Source organism: Triticum urartu, chromosome 7, assembly GCF_003073215.2.
Source record: "Triticum urartu cultivar G1812 chromosome 7, Tu2.1, whole genome shotgun sequence".
NCBI lineage: Eukaryota > Viridiplantae > Streptophyta > Magnoliopsida > Poales > Poaceae > Triticum > Triticum urartu.
In genome coordinates this window covers 670,979,404-670,996,187 of record NC_053028.1, presented here as the reverse complement: position 1 = coordinate 670,996,187, position 16,784 = coordinate 670,979,404, and positions in this window count along the sequence as shown.

The window sequence follows — 16,784 nt, the reverse complement described above, 5'->3', positions numbered from 1 at the left end:
CAATCGGATTCGATTGGCAGGGGCGCGGATGGTCCAGAGTCCGGAGGAGAGTCCAGCGATGGGGAGTCACGGTCCTTGCGAAGGATAAGGTTAGTGTTCGGTTCGATCTCTGTTGAGGCTGCTGCCTCCGCGGCGGGATCTAACCACCCACCCTCGGATGGCGCAGTTGGCTCTGAATTAAAGGTCGGAGCAGCTGCAGGTGCGGTCTCCAGGACACTGTTCGGTGGCAGAGCTAAATCATGCCCATCGTGACAGTGCAGCGCACTCGGCGGGGGCTCGAATCCGTCGAAGATCAAGTCTCCGCGGATATCGACCGTGTAGTTTAGGCTTCCAAACCTGACCTGATGGCTAGGGGCATAGCTTTCAATCTGCTCCAGATGGCCAAGCGAATTGGCCCGCAGTGCAAAACCGCCGAATACAAAAATCTGTCCGGGGAGAAAAGTCTCACCCTGGACTGCATCGCTAACGATGATCGAAGGAGCCATCAAGCCTGATGATGACGACACAGAGGAACTCTCAATGAAAGCACCAATGTCGGTGCCAAAACCGGCGGATCTCGGGTAGGGGGTCCCGAACTGTGCGTCTAAGGCATATGGTAACAGGAGGCAGGGGACATGATGTTTTACCCAGGTTCGGGCCCTCTTGATGGAGGTAAAACCCTACATCCTGCTTGATTTATTCTTGATGATATGAGTATTACAAGAGTTGATCTACCACGAGATCGGAGAGGCTAAACCCTAGAAGCTAGCCTATGGAATGATTGTATGTTGTCCTACGGACTAAAACCCTCTGGTTTATATAGACACCGGAGGGGGCTAGGGTTACACAAGGTCGGTTACAAAGGAGGAGATATACATGTCTGTATTGCCTATCTTGCCTTCCATGCCAAGTAGAGTCCCATCCGGACATGAGACGAAGTCTTCAATCTTGTATCTTCATAGTCCAACAGTCCGGCCAAAGGATATAGTCCGGCTGTCCGGAGACCCCTAATCCCGGACTCCCTCAGTGGGCAGTGAATTTCTTCGTCGTCCGCATCCCATTCTAGCTGGACATAGTTTGGCCAAGGTTCTCTTGACAGGGAGAGGGACCTCAATGAATTTAGCACATCGCCAAAAGGTGAGTGCTAGAAGATATCCGCGGAGGTGAACTCCATGATCGGCGCCCAATCGAATTCGATGGGTGCAGATGTAGGCGGCTCGGAGTCCGTGGCCGGAGAAGAATCCAATGGTTCGGCGACACGGCTCTCGTAAGGGGTGAAGTTAGTATCCGGCTCTGTCACCACTGAGAGTGCGGCCTCCATGGCGGGGTCTATCCCTCCGCTCTCGGATGGCGCGACTTGCTCCGGATTGATGGCCGGAGTAGTTGCAGATGCGATATCCCGAACATTATCCGATGGTAGAGTTACGTCATGCTCGTCGCGACTGTGCGGCACACCTGACATGGGCTCGAATCCGTCGAAGATCAAGTCTCCGCGGATTTCGGCCATGTAGTTCAAGTCTCCGAATCTGACCTGATGGCCAGGGGCGTAGCTCTCGATCTGCTCCAGATGGCCAAGCGAATTGGCCCGCAGTGTGAAGCCGCCGAATACAAAGATCTTGATATGTCTCCAACGTATCTATAATTTTTGATTGTTCCACGCTATTATATTATCAACCTTGGATGTTTTATATGCATTTATATGCTATTTTATATGATTTTCGGTACTAACCTATTAACCTAGAGCCCAGTGCCAGTTTCTGTTTTTTCCTTGTTTTAGAGTATCGCAGAAAAGGAAAATCAAACGGAGTCCAATTAACCTGAAACTTCACGGAACTTATTTTTGGAAGGAAAGAAACCCGGGAGACTTGGAGTCCACGTAAGGGAAGCAACGAGGAAGCCACGAGGCAGGGGGCGCGCCCACCCCCCTGGGCGCGCCCTCCACCCTCGTGGGCCCCTCGTGGCTCCCCTGACGTACTTCTTCCGCCTATATATCTCCATATACCCTAAAACGATCGGGGAGCACAATAGATCGGGAGTTCCGCCCCCAGAAGCCTCCGTAGCCACTGAAAGCCAATCTAGACCCGTTCCGACACCTTGCCGAAGGGGGCAATCCCTCTCCGGTGGCCATCTTCATCATCCCGGTGCTCTCCATGATGAGGAGGGAGTAGTTCTCACTCGGGGCTGAGGGTATGTACCAGTAGCTATGTGTTTGATCTCTCTCTCTCTCTCTCGTGTTCTTGAGGTGATACGATCTTGATGTATCGCGAGCTTTGCTATTATATTTGGATCCTATGATGTTTCTCCTCCCCCTCTCTCTCTCTCTTGTAATGGATTGAGTTTCCCCTTTGAAGTTATCTTATCGGATTGAGTCTTTAAAGATTTAAGAACACTTGATGTATGTCTTGCCGTGCGTATATGTGGTGACAATGGGATATCACGTGATTCACTTGATGTATGTTTTGGTGATCAACTTGCGGGTTCCGCCCATGAACCTATGCATAGGGGTTGGCACACGTTTTCGTCATGATTCTCCGGTAGAAACTTTGGGGCACTCTTTGAGGTTCTATGTGTTGGTTGAATAGATGAATCTGAGATTGTGTGATGCATATCGTATAATCATACTCGCAGATACTTGAGGTGACATTGGAGTATCTAGGTGACATTAGGGTTTTGATAGATTTGTGTCTTAAGGTGTTATTCTAGTACGAACTCTAGGGCTGTTTGTGACACTTATAGGAATAGCCCAACGGATTGATTGGAAGGAATAACTTTGAGGTGGTTTCGTACCCTACCATAATCTCTTCGTTTGTTCTCCGCTATTAGTGACTTTGGAGTGACTCTTTGTTGCATGTTGAGGGATAGTTATGTGATCCAATTATGTTATTATTGTTGAGAGGACTTGCACTAGCGAAAGTATGAACCCTAGGCCTTGTTTCCTATCATTGCAATACCGTTTATGCTCACTTTTATCATTAGTTACCTTGCTGTTTTTATATTTTCAGACTACAAAAACTATTATCTACTATCCATATTGCACTTGTATCACCATCTCTTCGCCGAACTAGTGCACCTATACAATTTACCATTGTATTGGGTGTGTTGGGGACACAAGAGACTCTTTGTTATTTGGTTGCAGGGTTGCTTGAGAGGGACCATCTTCATCCTACGCCTCCTACGGATTGATAAACCTTAGGTCATCCACTTGAGGGAAATTTGCTACTGTCCTACAAATCTCTGCACTTGGAGGCCCAACAACGTCTACAAGAAGAAGGTTGTGTAGTAGACATCAAGCACTTTTCTAGCGCCGTTGCCGGGGAGGTGAGCGCTTGAAGGTATATCTTTAGATCTTGCAATCGAGTCTTTTAGTTTCTTATTTTATCACTAGTTTAGTCTACCAAAGAAAGCTATATAAAAATGGAATTGAGTCTACCTCATACGCTTCATCTTTTTAATATCTTTCGTGAGTATGATGGAAAGGAAAATTGTGCCAAAGTGTTAGAAGAAGAATGTATTAAAAAATTTAGCACTAAATATTTGAATGATGAGCATGATTGCAATGTTGTTAGTATGAATTCCTTGAATATCCATGATGCTATTGATATGCAAAGCCACAAGCTTGTGGAAGCTATGTTTGATGAAGATGATATTTTTAGTCCCCCAAGTTTTGATGAGAAAATTTATTATGATGAAAGCATGCCTCCTATCTATGATGATTATTGTGATGACACGTATGCTTTAAATAATAATGATAACAATGAAACTTGTCATCTTGATTTCAATTTTCAATCCCATGATAGTTATTTTGTTGAGTTTGCTCCCACTACTACTCATGAGAAGAAATCCGCTTATGTGGAGAGTAGTAAAATTTCTATGCAAGTAGATCATGAAAAGAATGCTTTATGTGATGGTTATATTGTTGAATTCGTTCATGATGCTACTGAAAATTATTATGAGGGAGGAATATATGCTTGTAGGAGTTGCAATAATATCAAGTTCCCTCTCTATGTGCTTAAAGTTTTAAAGTTATCCGTGTTTTGCCTTCCTATGCTAGTTGATTATTGTTCCCACAAGTTGTTTGCTCACAAAATCCCTACGCATAGGAAGTGGGTTAGACTTAAATGTGCTAGTCATATTCTTCATGATTCTCTCTTTATGTTACAGTTCTTATCTTTTATGTGAGCATCATTGAAATCATCATGCCTAGCTAGGGGCGTTAAACGATAGCGCTTGTTGCGAGGCAACCCAATTTTATTTTTATTCCTTGCTTTTTGCTCCTGTTTAGTAATAAATAATTTATCTAGACTCTTTTTTTATTGAGTTTTTATGTTTTAGTTAGTGTTTGTGCCAAGTAGAACCGTTGGGAAGACTTGGGGAAAGTCTTGTTGATCTTGCTGTAAAAAACAGAAACTTTAGCGCTCACAAGAATTGCTTCCATTTTTATTTGGAAAGTGATATTGAGTTAATTCTTTTTGAAGATGATTAATATACAAATTACTAACGTCCAGAAATTTATTTGAGAATTTTATGAGTTCCAGAAGTATATGTTTGATCCAGATTACTACAGACTGTTCTGTTTTTGACAGATTCTGTTTTTCGTGTGTTGTTTGCTTATTTTGATGAATCTATGGCTAGTAATAGAGTTTATGAACCATAGAAAAGTTGTAATACAGTAGGTTTAACACCAATATAAATAAATAATGAGTTCATTACAGGACCTTGAAGTGGTGATTTATTTTCTTATACTAACGGAGCTTACGAGTTTTCTGTTAAGTTTTGTGTTGTGAAGTTTTCAAGTTTTGGGTAAAGATTTGATGGATTATGGAATAAGGAGTGGAAAGAGCCTAATCTTGGGGATGCCCAAGGCACCCCAAGGTAATATTCAAGGATAACCAAGAGCCTAAGCTTGGGGATGCCCCAGAAGGCATCCCCTCTTTCGTCTTCGTTCATCGGTAACTTTACTTGGAGCTATATTTTTATTCACCACATGATATGTGTTTTGCTTAGAGCGTCAATTTATTTTGTTAGGATTTGCTTTCTGTTATTTAGAACAATGTTTTTCATATTTTATTTCAATAAAAGTGGCATTGATAGCCTTTACTATGCCTATTTTACAAGTCCACATGTTGCTGTTTGAAAACAGAAAATTTACCGCTGTTGCAATAATTCCCTAGAAAAGTCAGAATGTGATAAAATGTTGAAACCTTTTGCATATTAAGATCTGATAAATTTACCACAGTGGTAATTTTCTTTCATAATTTTTGGAGTTAGGGAAGTATGGATCTTGCTGCACTCTTTACAGACTGTCCTGTTTAGGCAGATTGCTGTTATGTTTGCATTGTTTGCATATGTTTGCTTCTTTAATGATTCTATTTGAGGATAGGACTATTAAATATGCAGAGTCATTTAGTATGCAATGTTGAATAATAATTTTAGTGATTTGCTACAGTAGAGTATGATAAGGTTTTGGCAATGGTTTATACTAACTTATCTCACGAGTCCTTGTTGAGTTTTGTGTGGATGAAAGCTTTTGAGATTTAGGGAGACCGTGATATGAGAGGAATTAAGGAGACACAAAATCTCAAGATTGGGGATTCCCAAGGAATCCCAAGATAATATTTCAAGAAGTCACAAGCGTCTAAGCTTGGGGATGCCCCGGTTAGCATCCCACCTTTCTTCTTCAACAACTATCGGTTAGTTTCGGTTGATCCTAAGTTTTTACTTCTTCACATGATGTTTGCCATTCTTATAATGCTATTTTCTTTAGTTTTGCTTGCTGTTTTAATAAAATACCAAGACCTGAAATTATTAAATGTTAGAGAGTCTTCATATAGTTGCATAATTGTTCGACTACTCATTGATCTTCACTTATATCTTTCGGAGTAGTTTGTCATTTGCTCTAGTGCTTCACTTATATCTTTTTAGAGCACGGTGGTGGTTTTATTTTGTAGAAATAGATTAACTCTCATGCTTCACATATATCATTTTGAGAGTATTTAGAACAGCATGGTAATTTTCTTTGGTTATGAATTTAGTCCTAATATGATGGGCATCCAAGAGGGATATAATAAAAACTTTCATATAACGTGCATTGAATACTATCAGAAGTTTGATACTTGATGATTGTTTTGAGATATGAAGATGGTGATATTAGAATCATGTTAGTTGAGTAGTTGTGAATTTGAGAAATACTTGTGTTGAAGTTTGTGATTCCCGTAGCATGCACGTATGGTGAACCGTTATGTGATGAAGTCGGAGCATGATTTATTTATTGATTGTCTTCCTTATCAGTGGCGGTCGGGGACGAGCGATGGTCTTTTCCTACCAATCTATCCCCCTAGGAGCATGCGCGTAGTACTTTGTTTTGATAACTAATAGATTTTTGCAATAAGTATGTGAGTTCTTTATGACTAATGTTGAGTCCATGGATTATACGCACTCTCACCCTTCCACCATTGCTAGCCTCTCTAGTACCGCGCAACTTTCGCGGTACCATAAACCCACCATATACCTTCCTAAAAACAACCACCATACCTACCTATCATGGCATTTCCATAGCCATTCCGAGATATATTGCCATGCAACCTTCCACCGTTCCGTTTATTATGACACGCTCCATCATTGTCATATTGCTTTGCATGATCATGCAGTTGACATTGTATTTGTGGCAAAGCCACCGTTCATAATTCTTTCATACATGTCACTCATGCATCATTGCACATCCCGGTACACCACCGGAGGCATTCATATAGAGTCATATCTTGTTCTAAGTATCGAGTTGTAATTCTTGAGTTGTAAGTAAATAAAAGTGTGATGATCATCATTATTAGAGCATTGTCCCAGTGAGGAAAGGATGATGGAGACTATGATTACCCCACAAGTCGGGATGAGACTCCGGATGAAAATAAAAAAATAAAAGAGGCCAAAGAAGCCCAAATAAAAAGAGAGAAAAGAGGCCATAAAAAAAAGAGAAAAGGCCCAAATAAAAAAATAAAAAAATAAATGAGAGAAAAAGAGAGAAGGGGCAATGCTACTATCCTTTTACCACACTTGTGCTTCAAAGTAGCACCATGATCTTCATGATAGAGAGTCTCTTGTTTTGTCACTTTCATATACTAGTGGGAAATTTTCATATAGAACTTGGCTTGTATATTCAAATGATGGGCTTCCTCAAAATGCCCTAGGTCTTCGTGAGCAAGCGAGTTGGATGCACACCCACTAGTTTCTTTTGTTGAGCTTTCATACATTTATAGATCTAGTGCATCCGTTGCATGACAATCCCTACTCACTCACATTGATATCTATTAATGGGCATCTCCATAGCCCGTTGATACGCCTAGTTGATGTGAGACTATCTTCTCCTTTTTGTCTTCTCCACAACCACCATTCTATTCCACCTATAGCGCTATGTACATGGCACACGCTCATGTATTGCGTGAAGATTGAAAAGGTTTGAGAACATCAAAAGTATGAAACAATTGCTTGGCTTGTCATCGGGGTTGTGCATGATTTAAATATGTTGTGTGGTGAAGATGGAGCATAGCCAGACTATATGATTTTTTAGGGATAGCTTTCTTTGGCCATGTTATTTTGAGAAGACATGATTGCTTTGTTAGTATGATTGAAGTATTATTATTTTTATGGCAATATTAAACTTTTGTCTTGAATCTTATGGATCTGAATATTGTTGCTACAATAAAGAGAAAAATACATGATGAATATGTTAGGTAGCATTCCACATCAAAAATTCTGTTTTTATCATTTACCTACTCGAGGACGAGTAGGAATTAAGCTTGGGGATGCTGATACATCTCCAACGTATCTATAATTTTTGTTTGTTCCATGCTATTATATTATCAACCTTGGATGTTTTATATGCATTTATATGCTATTTTATATGATTTTTGGGACTAACCTATTAACCTAGAGCCCAGTGCCACTTTCTGTTTTTCCTTGTTTTAGAGTATCGCAGAAAAGGAAAATCAAACGGAGTCCAATTGACCTGAAACTTCACGGAACTTATTTTTGGAAGGAAAGCAACCCGGGAGACTTGGAGTCCACGTAAGGGAAGCAACGAGGAAGCCACGAGGCAGGGGGGCGCGCCCACCCCCCCTGGGCGCGCCTTCCACCCTCATGGGCCCCTCGTGGCTCCCCTGACGTACTTCTTCCGCCTATATATCTCCATATACCCTAAAACGATCAGGGAGCACAATAGATCGGGAGTTCCGCCGCCAGAAGCCTCCGTAGCCACCGAAAACCAATCTAGACCCGTTCCGGCACCCTGGCGGAGGGGGCAATCCCTCTCCGGTGGCCATCTTCATCATCCCGGTGCTCTCCATGACGAGGAGGGAGTAGTTCTCCCTCGGGGCTGAGGGTATGTACCAGTAGCTATGTGTTTGATCTCTCTCTCTCTCGTGTTCTTGAGGTGATACGATCTTGATGTATCGCGAGCTTTGCTATTATATTTGGATCCTATGATGTTTCTCCTCCCCTCTCTCTCTTGTAATGGATTGAGTTTCCCCTTTGAAGTTATCTTATCGGATTGAGTCTTTAAAGATTTGAGAACACTTGATGTATGTCTTGCCGTGCGTATCTGTGGTGACAATGGGATATCACGTGATTCACTTGATGTATATTTTGGTGATCAACTTGCGGGTTCCGCCCATGAACCTATGCATAGGGGTTGGCACACGTTTTCGTCGTGATTCTCCGGTAGAAACTTTGGGGCACTCTTTGAGGTTCTATGTGTTGGTTGAATAGATGAATCCAAGATTGTGTGATGCATATCGTATAATCATACCCGCGGATACTTGAGGTGACATTGGAGTATCTAGGTGACATTAGGGTTTTGGTTGATTTGTGTCTTAAGGTGTTATTCTAGTATGAACTCTAGGGCTGTTTGTGACACTTATAGGAATAGCCCAACGGATTGATTGGAAAGAATAACTTTGAGGTGGTTTTGTACCCTAGCATAATCTCTTCGTTTGTTCTCCACTATTAGTGACTTTGGAGTGACTCTTTGTTGCATGTTGAGGGATAGTTATGTGATCCAATTATGTTATTATTGTTGAGAGGACTTGAGCGAAAGTATGAACCCCAGGCCTTGTTTCCTATCATTGCAATACCGTTTATGCTCACTTTTATCATTAGTTACCTTGCTGTTTTTATATTTTCAGATTACAAAAACTATTATCTACTATCCACATTGCACTTGTATCACCATCTCTTCGCCGAACTAGTGCACCTATACAATTTACCATTGTATTGGGTGTGTTGGGGACACAAGAGACTCTTTGTTATTTGGTTGCAGGGTTGCTTGAGAGAGACCATCTTCATCCTACGCCTCCTACGGATTGATAAACCTTAGGTCATCCACTTGAGGGAAATTTGCTACTGTCCTACAAACCTCTGCACTTGGAGGCCCAACAACGTCTACAAGAAGAAGGTTGTGTAGTAGACATCAGATCTGCCCGGGGAGGAAAACCTCACCCTGGACCGCATCGCTATTAACGATTGAAGGAGCCATCAAGCCTTACGGTGACGACACAGTGGAATTCTCAATGAAAGCACCAATGTCGGTGTGAAAACTGGCGGATCTTGGGTAGGGGGTCCCGAACTGTGCGTCTAAGGCGGATGGTAACAGGAGGCAGGGGACACGGTGTTTACCCAAGTTTGGGCCCTCTTGATGGATGTAATGCCCTACGTCCTGCTTGATTGTTCTTGATGATATGAGTACTACAAGAGTTGATCTACCACGAGATCGTAGAGGCTAAACCCTAGAACCTAGCCTATGGTATGATTGTATGTTGTCCTACGGACTAAAACCTCCGGTTTATATAGACACCGGAGGGGGCTAGGGTTACACAAGGTCGGTTACAAGGGAGGAGATATACAAATCCGTATTGCCTAGCTTGCCTTCGACGCCAAGGAAAGTCCCATCCGGACACAGGACGAAGTCTTTAATTTTGTATCTTCATAATCCAACAGTCCGGCCAAAGGATATAGTCCGGCTGTCCGGAGACCCCCTAATCCAGGACTCCCTCATTGACCATCAACACTTGATGCTCCTTCTTGATTTCTACCCTCCGTAGCCTTTAGCATTGCGAAGAGCTCGGGAATTGTCTTATCCATCCCTTGCATATTATAGTTCATCACGAAGCTTTTGTAGCTTGGTGGCAGTGATTGAAGAACTCTATCAATGGCACTATCATCAGGAAGATTAACTCTCAGTTGAGTCAAGTGGTTGTGGTACCCAGACATTCTGAGTATATGTTCACTGACAAAACTATTCTCCTCCATCTTGCAGCTATAGAACTTATTGGAGACTTCATATCTCTCAATTCGGGCATTTGCTTGAAATATTAACTTCAACTCCTGGAACATCTCATATGCTCCATGACGTTCAAAACGTCGTTGAAGTCCTGATTCTAAGTCGTAAATCATGGCACACTGAACTATTGAGTAGTCATCAGCTTTGCTCTGCCAGACGTTCATAACATCTGGAGTAGCTCCTGCAGCGGGCTTTGCACCTAGCGGTGCTTTCAGGGTGTAATTCTTCTGTGTAGTAATGAGGATAATCCTCAAGTTATGGACCCAGTCCGTGTAGTTGCTACCATCATCTTTCAACTTAGCCTTCTCTAGGAACGCATTAAAATTCAAAGGAAAAGTAGCACAGTCCATTTATCTACAAGAACATAGACATGCAAAATACTATCAGGTACTAAGTTCATGATAAATTAAAGTTTAATTGATCATATTACTTAAGAACTCCCACTTAGATAGATATCCCTCTAGTCATCTAAATGATCATGTGATCCATATCAACTAAACCATGTCCGATCATCACGTGAGATGGACAAGTTTTCAATGGTGAACATCACTATGTTGATCATATCTACTATATGATTCACGCTCGACCTTTCGGTCTCAGTGTTCCGAGGCCATATCTGCATACGCTAGGCTCGTCAAATTTAACCTGAGTATTCTGCTTGTGCAAAACTGGCTTGCACCCGTTGTGTGTGAACGTAGAGCTTATCACACCCGATCATCACGTGGTGTCTCGGCACGACGAACTGTAGCAACGGTGCATACTCAGGGAGAACACTTATACCTTGAAATTTAGTGAGAGATCATCTTATAATGCTACCGCCGTAGTAAGAAAAATAAGATGCATAAAGGATAAACATCACATGCAATCAATATAAGTGATATGATATGGCCATCATCATCTTGTGCCTTTGATCTCCATCCCCAAAGCACCGTCATGATCACCATCATCACCGGCTTGACACCTTGATCTCCATCGTAGCATCATTGTCGTCTTGACAACTATTGCTTCTACGACTATCGCTACCGCTTAGTGATAAAGTAAAGCAATTACATGGCGATTGCATTTCATACAATAAAGCGACGACCATATGGCTCCTGCCAGTTGCCGATAACTGTTACAAAACATGATCATCTCATATAACAATTTATATAATCACGTCTTGACCATGTCACATCACAATATGCCCTGCAAAAACAAGTTAGACGTACTCTACTTTGTTGTTGCAAGTTTTACGTGGCTGCTACGGGCTTAGCAAGAACCGTTCTTACCTACGCATCAAAAACCACAACGAATTTTCATCAAGTGTGATGTTTTAACCTTCAACAAGGACCGGGCCTAGTCACACTCGATTCAACTAAAGTTGGAGAAACAGACACCCACTAGCCACCTGTGTGTGAAGCACGTTGGTAGAACCAGTCTCATGAACGCGGTCATGTAATGTCGGTCTGGGCCGCTTCATCCAACAATACCGCTGAATCAAAGTATGACATGCTGGTAAGCAGTATGACTATTATCGCCCACAACTCTTTGTGTTCTACTCGTGCATATAACATCTATGCATAGACCTTGGTCGGATGCCACTGTTGGGGAACGCAGTATTTCAAAAAAATTCCAACAATCACGCAACATCTATCTAGGAGATGCATAGCAACAAGCGGGGGAGAGTGTGTCTACGTACCCTCGTAGACCGAAAGTGGAAGCGTTTAGTAACGCGGTTAATGTAGTCGAACGTCTTCGCGATCCAATCGATCCAAGTACCGAACGCACGGCACCTCCGCGATCTGCACACATTTAGCTCGGTGACGTCCCTCGAACTCTTGATCCAATTGAGGCCGAGGGAGAGTTTCGTCGGCACGACGGCGTGGTGACGGTGATGATGAAGTTACCGACGCAGGGCTTCGCCTAAGCACTACGACAATATGACCGAGGTGGAAAACTGTGGAGGGGGGCACCGCACACGGCTAAGAGATTGTCTCTTGTGCCTTTGGGGTGCCCCCCTCCCACGTATATAAAGGGGGGAGAGGAGGCCGGCCATACGTGTGGCACGCCAAGGGGGGAAGTCCTACTTGGACTCCCGGTCCAAGTAGGATTCAGCCCCCCCTTTCCTATTCCCACAAGGAGAAGGGGGAAAGAGGAGGAGGAGAGAAGGAAAGGGGGCCGCCCCCCAACCCTAGTCCAATTCGGTTTGGGCTTGGGGGGTACGCCTCCACCTGGCCGCTGCCTCCTCTCTTCCACTAGGGCCCATGAAGGCCCATTAACCCCTCCGGGGGGTTCCGGTAACCTCCCGGTACTCCAGAAAATACCCGAAAGACTTCGGAACCATTCCGGTGTCTGAATATAACCTTCCAATATATCGATCTTTATGTCTCGGCCATTTCAAGACTCCTCGTCATGTCCGTGATCTCATCCGGGACTCCGAACAAACTTCGGTACATCAAATGACATAACTCATAATACAAATCGTCATCGAATGTTAAGCGTGCGGACCCTACAGGTTCGAGAACTATGTAGACATGACTGAGACACATCTCCGGTCAATAACCAATAGAGGAAACTAGATGCTCATATTGGCTCCTACATATTCTACGAAGATCTTTATCGCTCAAACCGCAAAACAACATACGTTGTTCCCTTTGTCATCGGTATGTTACTTGCCCGAGATTCGATTGTCGGTATCATCATACCTAGTTCAATCTCATTACTGGCAAGTCTCTTTACTCGTTCCATAATGCATCAGTCCGTGACTAACTCATTAGTCACATTTCTTGCAAGGCTCATAATGATGTGCATTACCGAGAGGGCCCAGAGATACCTCTCCGATACACAGAGTGACAAATCCTAATCTTGATCTATGCCAACTCAACAAACACCATCGGAGACACCTGTAGAGCATCTTTATAATCGCCTAGTTACGTTGTGACGTTTGATAGCACACTAAGTGTTCCTCCAGTATTCGGGAGTTGCATAATCTCATAGTCATAGGAACATGTATAAGTCATGAAGAAAGCAATGGCAATAAACTAAACGATCATAGTGCTAAGCTAACGGATGGGTCTTGTCCATCACATCATTCTCTAATGATGTGATCCCGTTCATTAAATGAAAACACATGTCCATGGCTAGGAAACTTAACCATCTTTGATTAACGAGCTAGTCAAGTAGAGGCATACTAGGGACACTATGTTAGTCTATGTATTCACATATGTACTAAGTTTCCGGTTAATACAATTCTAGCATGAATAATAAACATTTATCATGATATAAGGAAATATAAATAACAACTTTATTATTGCCTCTAGGGCATATTTCCTTCAGGTGCCACCAAGGGCCCAAAGCGGTTGGACCAAAGAGTTCATATGGACCAAGGCTGCTTGGGGAGGAATCCTCCTAGATGGGGACTACTGGAGTGGCCAGTCCAGGGAGAACTCCTCCTCCCTAGGTCGGCAAACCTCTTGGGCCTCCACCTATATATAGCTGGTAGGGGCACACCAAAACACACAAGCCACGAATTCCCCTTCCCTCATTGCCTCCGCGACCCATTCTCATCTCTCTAGTTTTCTCGGTGGATCTTTCATTCGAGACGGTGAAGCTCTGTTGAACCACTACTTCCGTATGTGTGGATACCGACAGATGCACTGTACTTTCGGTGCTCGATCTATAGATCAGTTCGAGGGATAAATTCTCATGGCTAAGAGGAATATAACCTAGTCGTGGACCAACAATCCACACCAACTCTACTTCTGCCGCACTCTAGTTAGTAATGATCTGATCCAATCTCATGTGCATCTTCATAGTGATCTTAGGAGTTGATTCATATGGTTTGTTTTTGTTTTCTACTATGTTTCCCAACATTTTCACTTTCCCTCCAACGGGGTCTTAAGAAAAAACATTAGTGTTATCTTGTGTTGAGTTTCTATTAGAAAAAGCGACAGGGAGTGCATTCCCTTCTAGTACCATAGCAAATCATATGTCGTAGCCCATATGGCGAGGTTCAGTGGGTATGGTTTTTCGACCAAATCACATCAACGCACAAGTTTGCTACTCATGGGATAAAGAAATCATTGTAAACATTCCTTCTCTTCGTCCCTTGTATTCCCTTCATTTCTTTTTATTTGGTATATTAGGTTTGTCATAAGTAAATTTTAGTAAAATCTGACCAAACTTAATAACATCAACAGGTGAGCATAGGAGGAGTTATGCTCAAGTTTTAATGTGAGGTGGTCAAGCTCAAACCCAGGCTGGTTAGGCCACCAACTTGTGGTGTTAACTAGTAGAGAATCTTCGACACCCCCCCCCCCCCCCCCCCCCCGCCCAAAAAAAACTTCATCTAAGATGACAATCTGGACATGAGAGAGGACCCTCTAATTGTCCCCATATGTCTAGACTATCTGCAAACCCTCACACACATCCCTTATGTGAGAGAATATGAGGGTGTTCATGCAGTCCACCCCATACCACTTTATCTCTTGCTTTATTCTTTCTTCTCTCTCTTCATGCATATCAATCATATGCATGTGACCAAATAAATTAAGAAACATAATTGGCGTGCAAGGACAAATGAGATTCAATGCGGACAGCCCGGACACTGTCTAGGCATGTCCGTGGACAAATGAGGGGCCGAATTAGTCCAGTTGGAGATGGCCTAAGACCCCAAGCCTTTCTCACAATATCAAATGAATGCAATATGGAAATATATTCCACAATGGATATAATGGTATTAAATTTGATATCGTAAATATTCGTATTCCTTCTATAAATTTGGCCAAGCTTTCGAAAGTTTGACCCAGGACAAACCTAGCATACAAAGTAAAAAAAAATAACGGAGGGAGGGAGTATATAAGAAGAAGAAAAATCCACGGCAGGCATATTACATTTCTTTTACTGTCTTTTGGCCTGTGTCTTCCTGTCAAATTTGCTTTCAAGTTTCCCGAAAAAAAATTGTTTTCAAGTTTGAAGGCAAGGCTTCCACTCCCATTGCGAAGGTGCTAGATGTGATCGAAGTCAGGATGGATGGATGGATGGATGGATGGAGAGGCGGTGGGACGGTGACCGGCCGGCCGGGAGCCGTGGAAGCGACGAGAAGGCGGTTCCTGCCGCCGTCGCGTAGCGGGTCGCGTGTGGGAACAGTGGACTCCTTTGGATCCTCGCGGGCCTTGCAGGTCGAAATGGAACCTTTGGATGCTCACCGGCTAGTGGCTACGGTGGCTACCGTGAGCCCGTGACCAAACCACACAAGAAGCCGCAGCCTCAAATGCTTCCTCAGTTAAACTCCCTTCCCGCTTAATTCCAAGTAGCTCATGTCAGTTTGACAATCACAGTAAAAAAAACGTACCACATCATAGGTCCATTTGCACGTCACGTCCAGCTAAGCTGACAAGGTACGCTAGCTAGCTCTGTCAGCTCAAAGGGACGAGACGAGCACCACAAAAGAGGTGGCATCGCCGGTTACCTCAAGGAGCCGTGCACCGGCCACGAGTGTGGACAAGAGCGAGAACCCTGAGCCACAGGTCAGAGCGGCGAGGCCCACGGAAGAAGGAGAAAGCTGCGAGGCCCTGCCACTGGCCGGCGCGGTCGGCCTCCAGCCCCTCCGGCGGACTCACCGGCACCGTCGGCTCCGCTCTGCACGTGAACACGGGCAGAGTAGTAGAGTAGAGTAGCGTAGCATACTGGACAAGAGCACCGAGCAACCGTCCAACCAGCGCAGTAGCACAAGTGCGCAGCGCAGCGCAGCCGAGCGAGCGAGTGACCCGACACCGGCCCAGGCCGTGCGACGGAGACCGGCGGTCCAGCCAGAGCCGTGGAGGCAGCGAGAACGCCCTCGCGTCGCCGTCGGCCGCCGCGCGACAACAGTGCGGTGGACTCCTTTCCTCCCTCGTGGCCTGTCTTGGATGCTGTCCTACAAGTACCACTACTACTTCCTCCGAATCTCCGATGCATCTGTTTGAGCGACAGCTTGTACAGGACGGAGGAAGTACTACCAGCGATAGATGGTCGACAGGCGAGCGCGGGAAAACGAGATCCATGGAGGACTACGACGGGTAGAACGGCCGGGGCGATCGTCGGCCAGCACTGCCTCAAGAGCGCCGGCTCTGCACGTGACCACGGGGCAGAGAAGAGTAGGGTAGCATAGTGTGGGCAAGAGCACCGAGGAACTGTCCAAGTACTGGCGTACAAGTGTGACCTGACACCGAATGTGTGTAGCCAAAGATTACGCACGGAGGGAGGGGCCGTAAACGGAAAGCAGGATTGACTACTCCTACTGCACAGTTTGACTTCAGGCTTCAGCAGCTGAGGATGCTCTGGACTTCAGAAACCGGCTCCAAATCAAAGGATACATCACCTGGAGCAATTCAGACATTTTTTGCAGCACTGCCTTCACAGCTAAATACGCTACGCTCCCTGTCAAAACCCGGAAATCACCCAGAACTATCTGTGCCAAACACACAGCCAGGTGACAGACCTGACGGTGTGCAAGTGT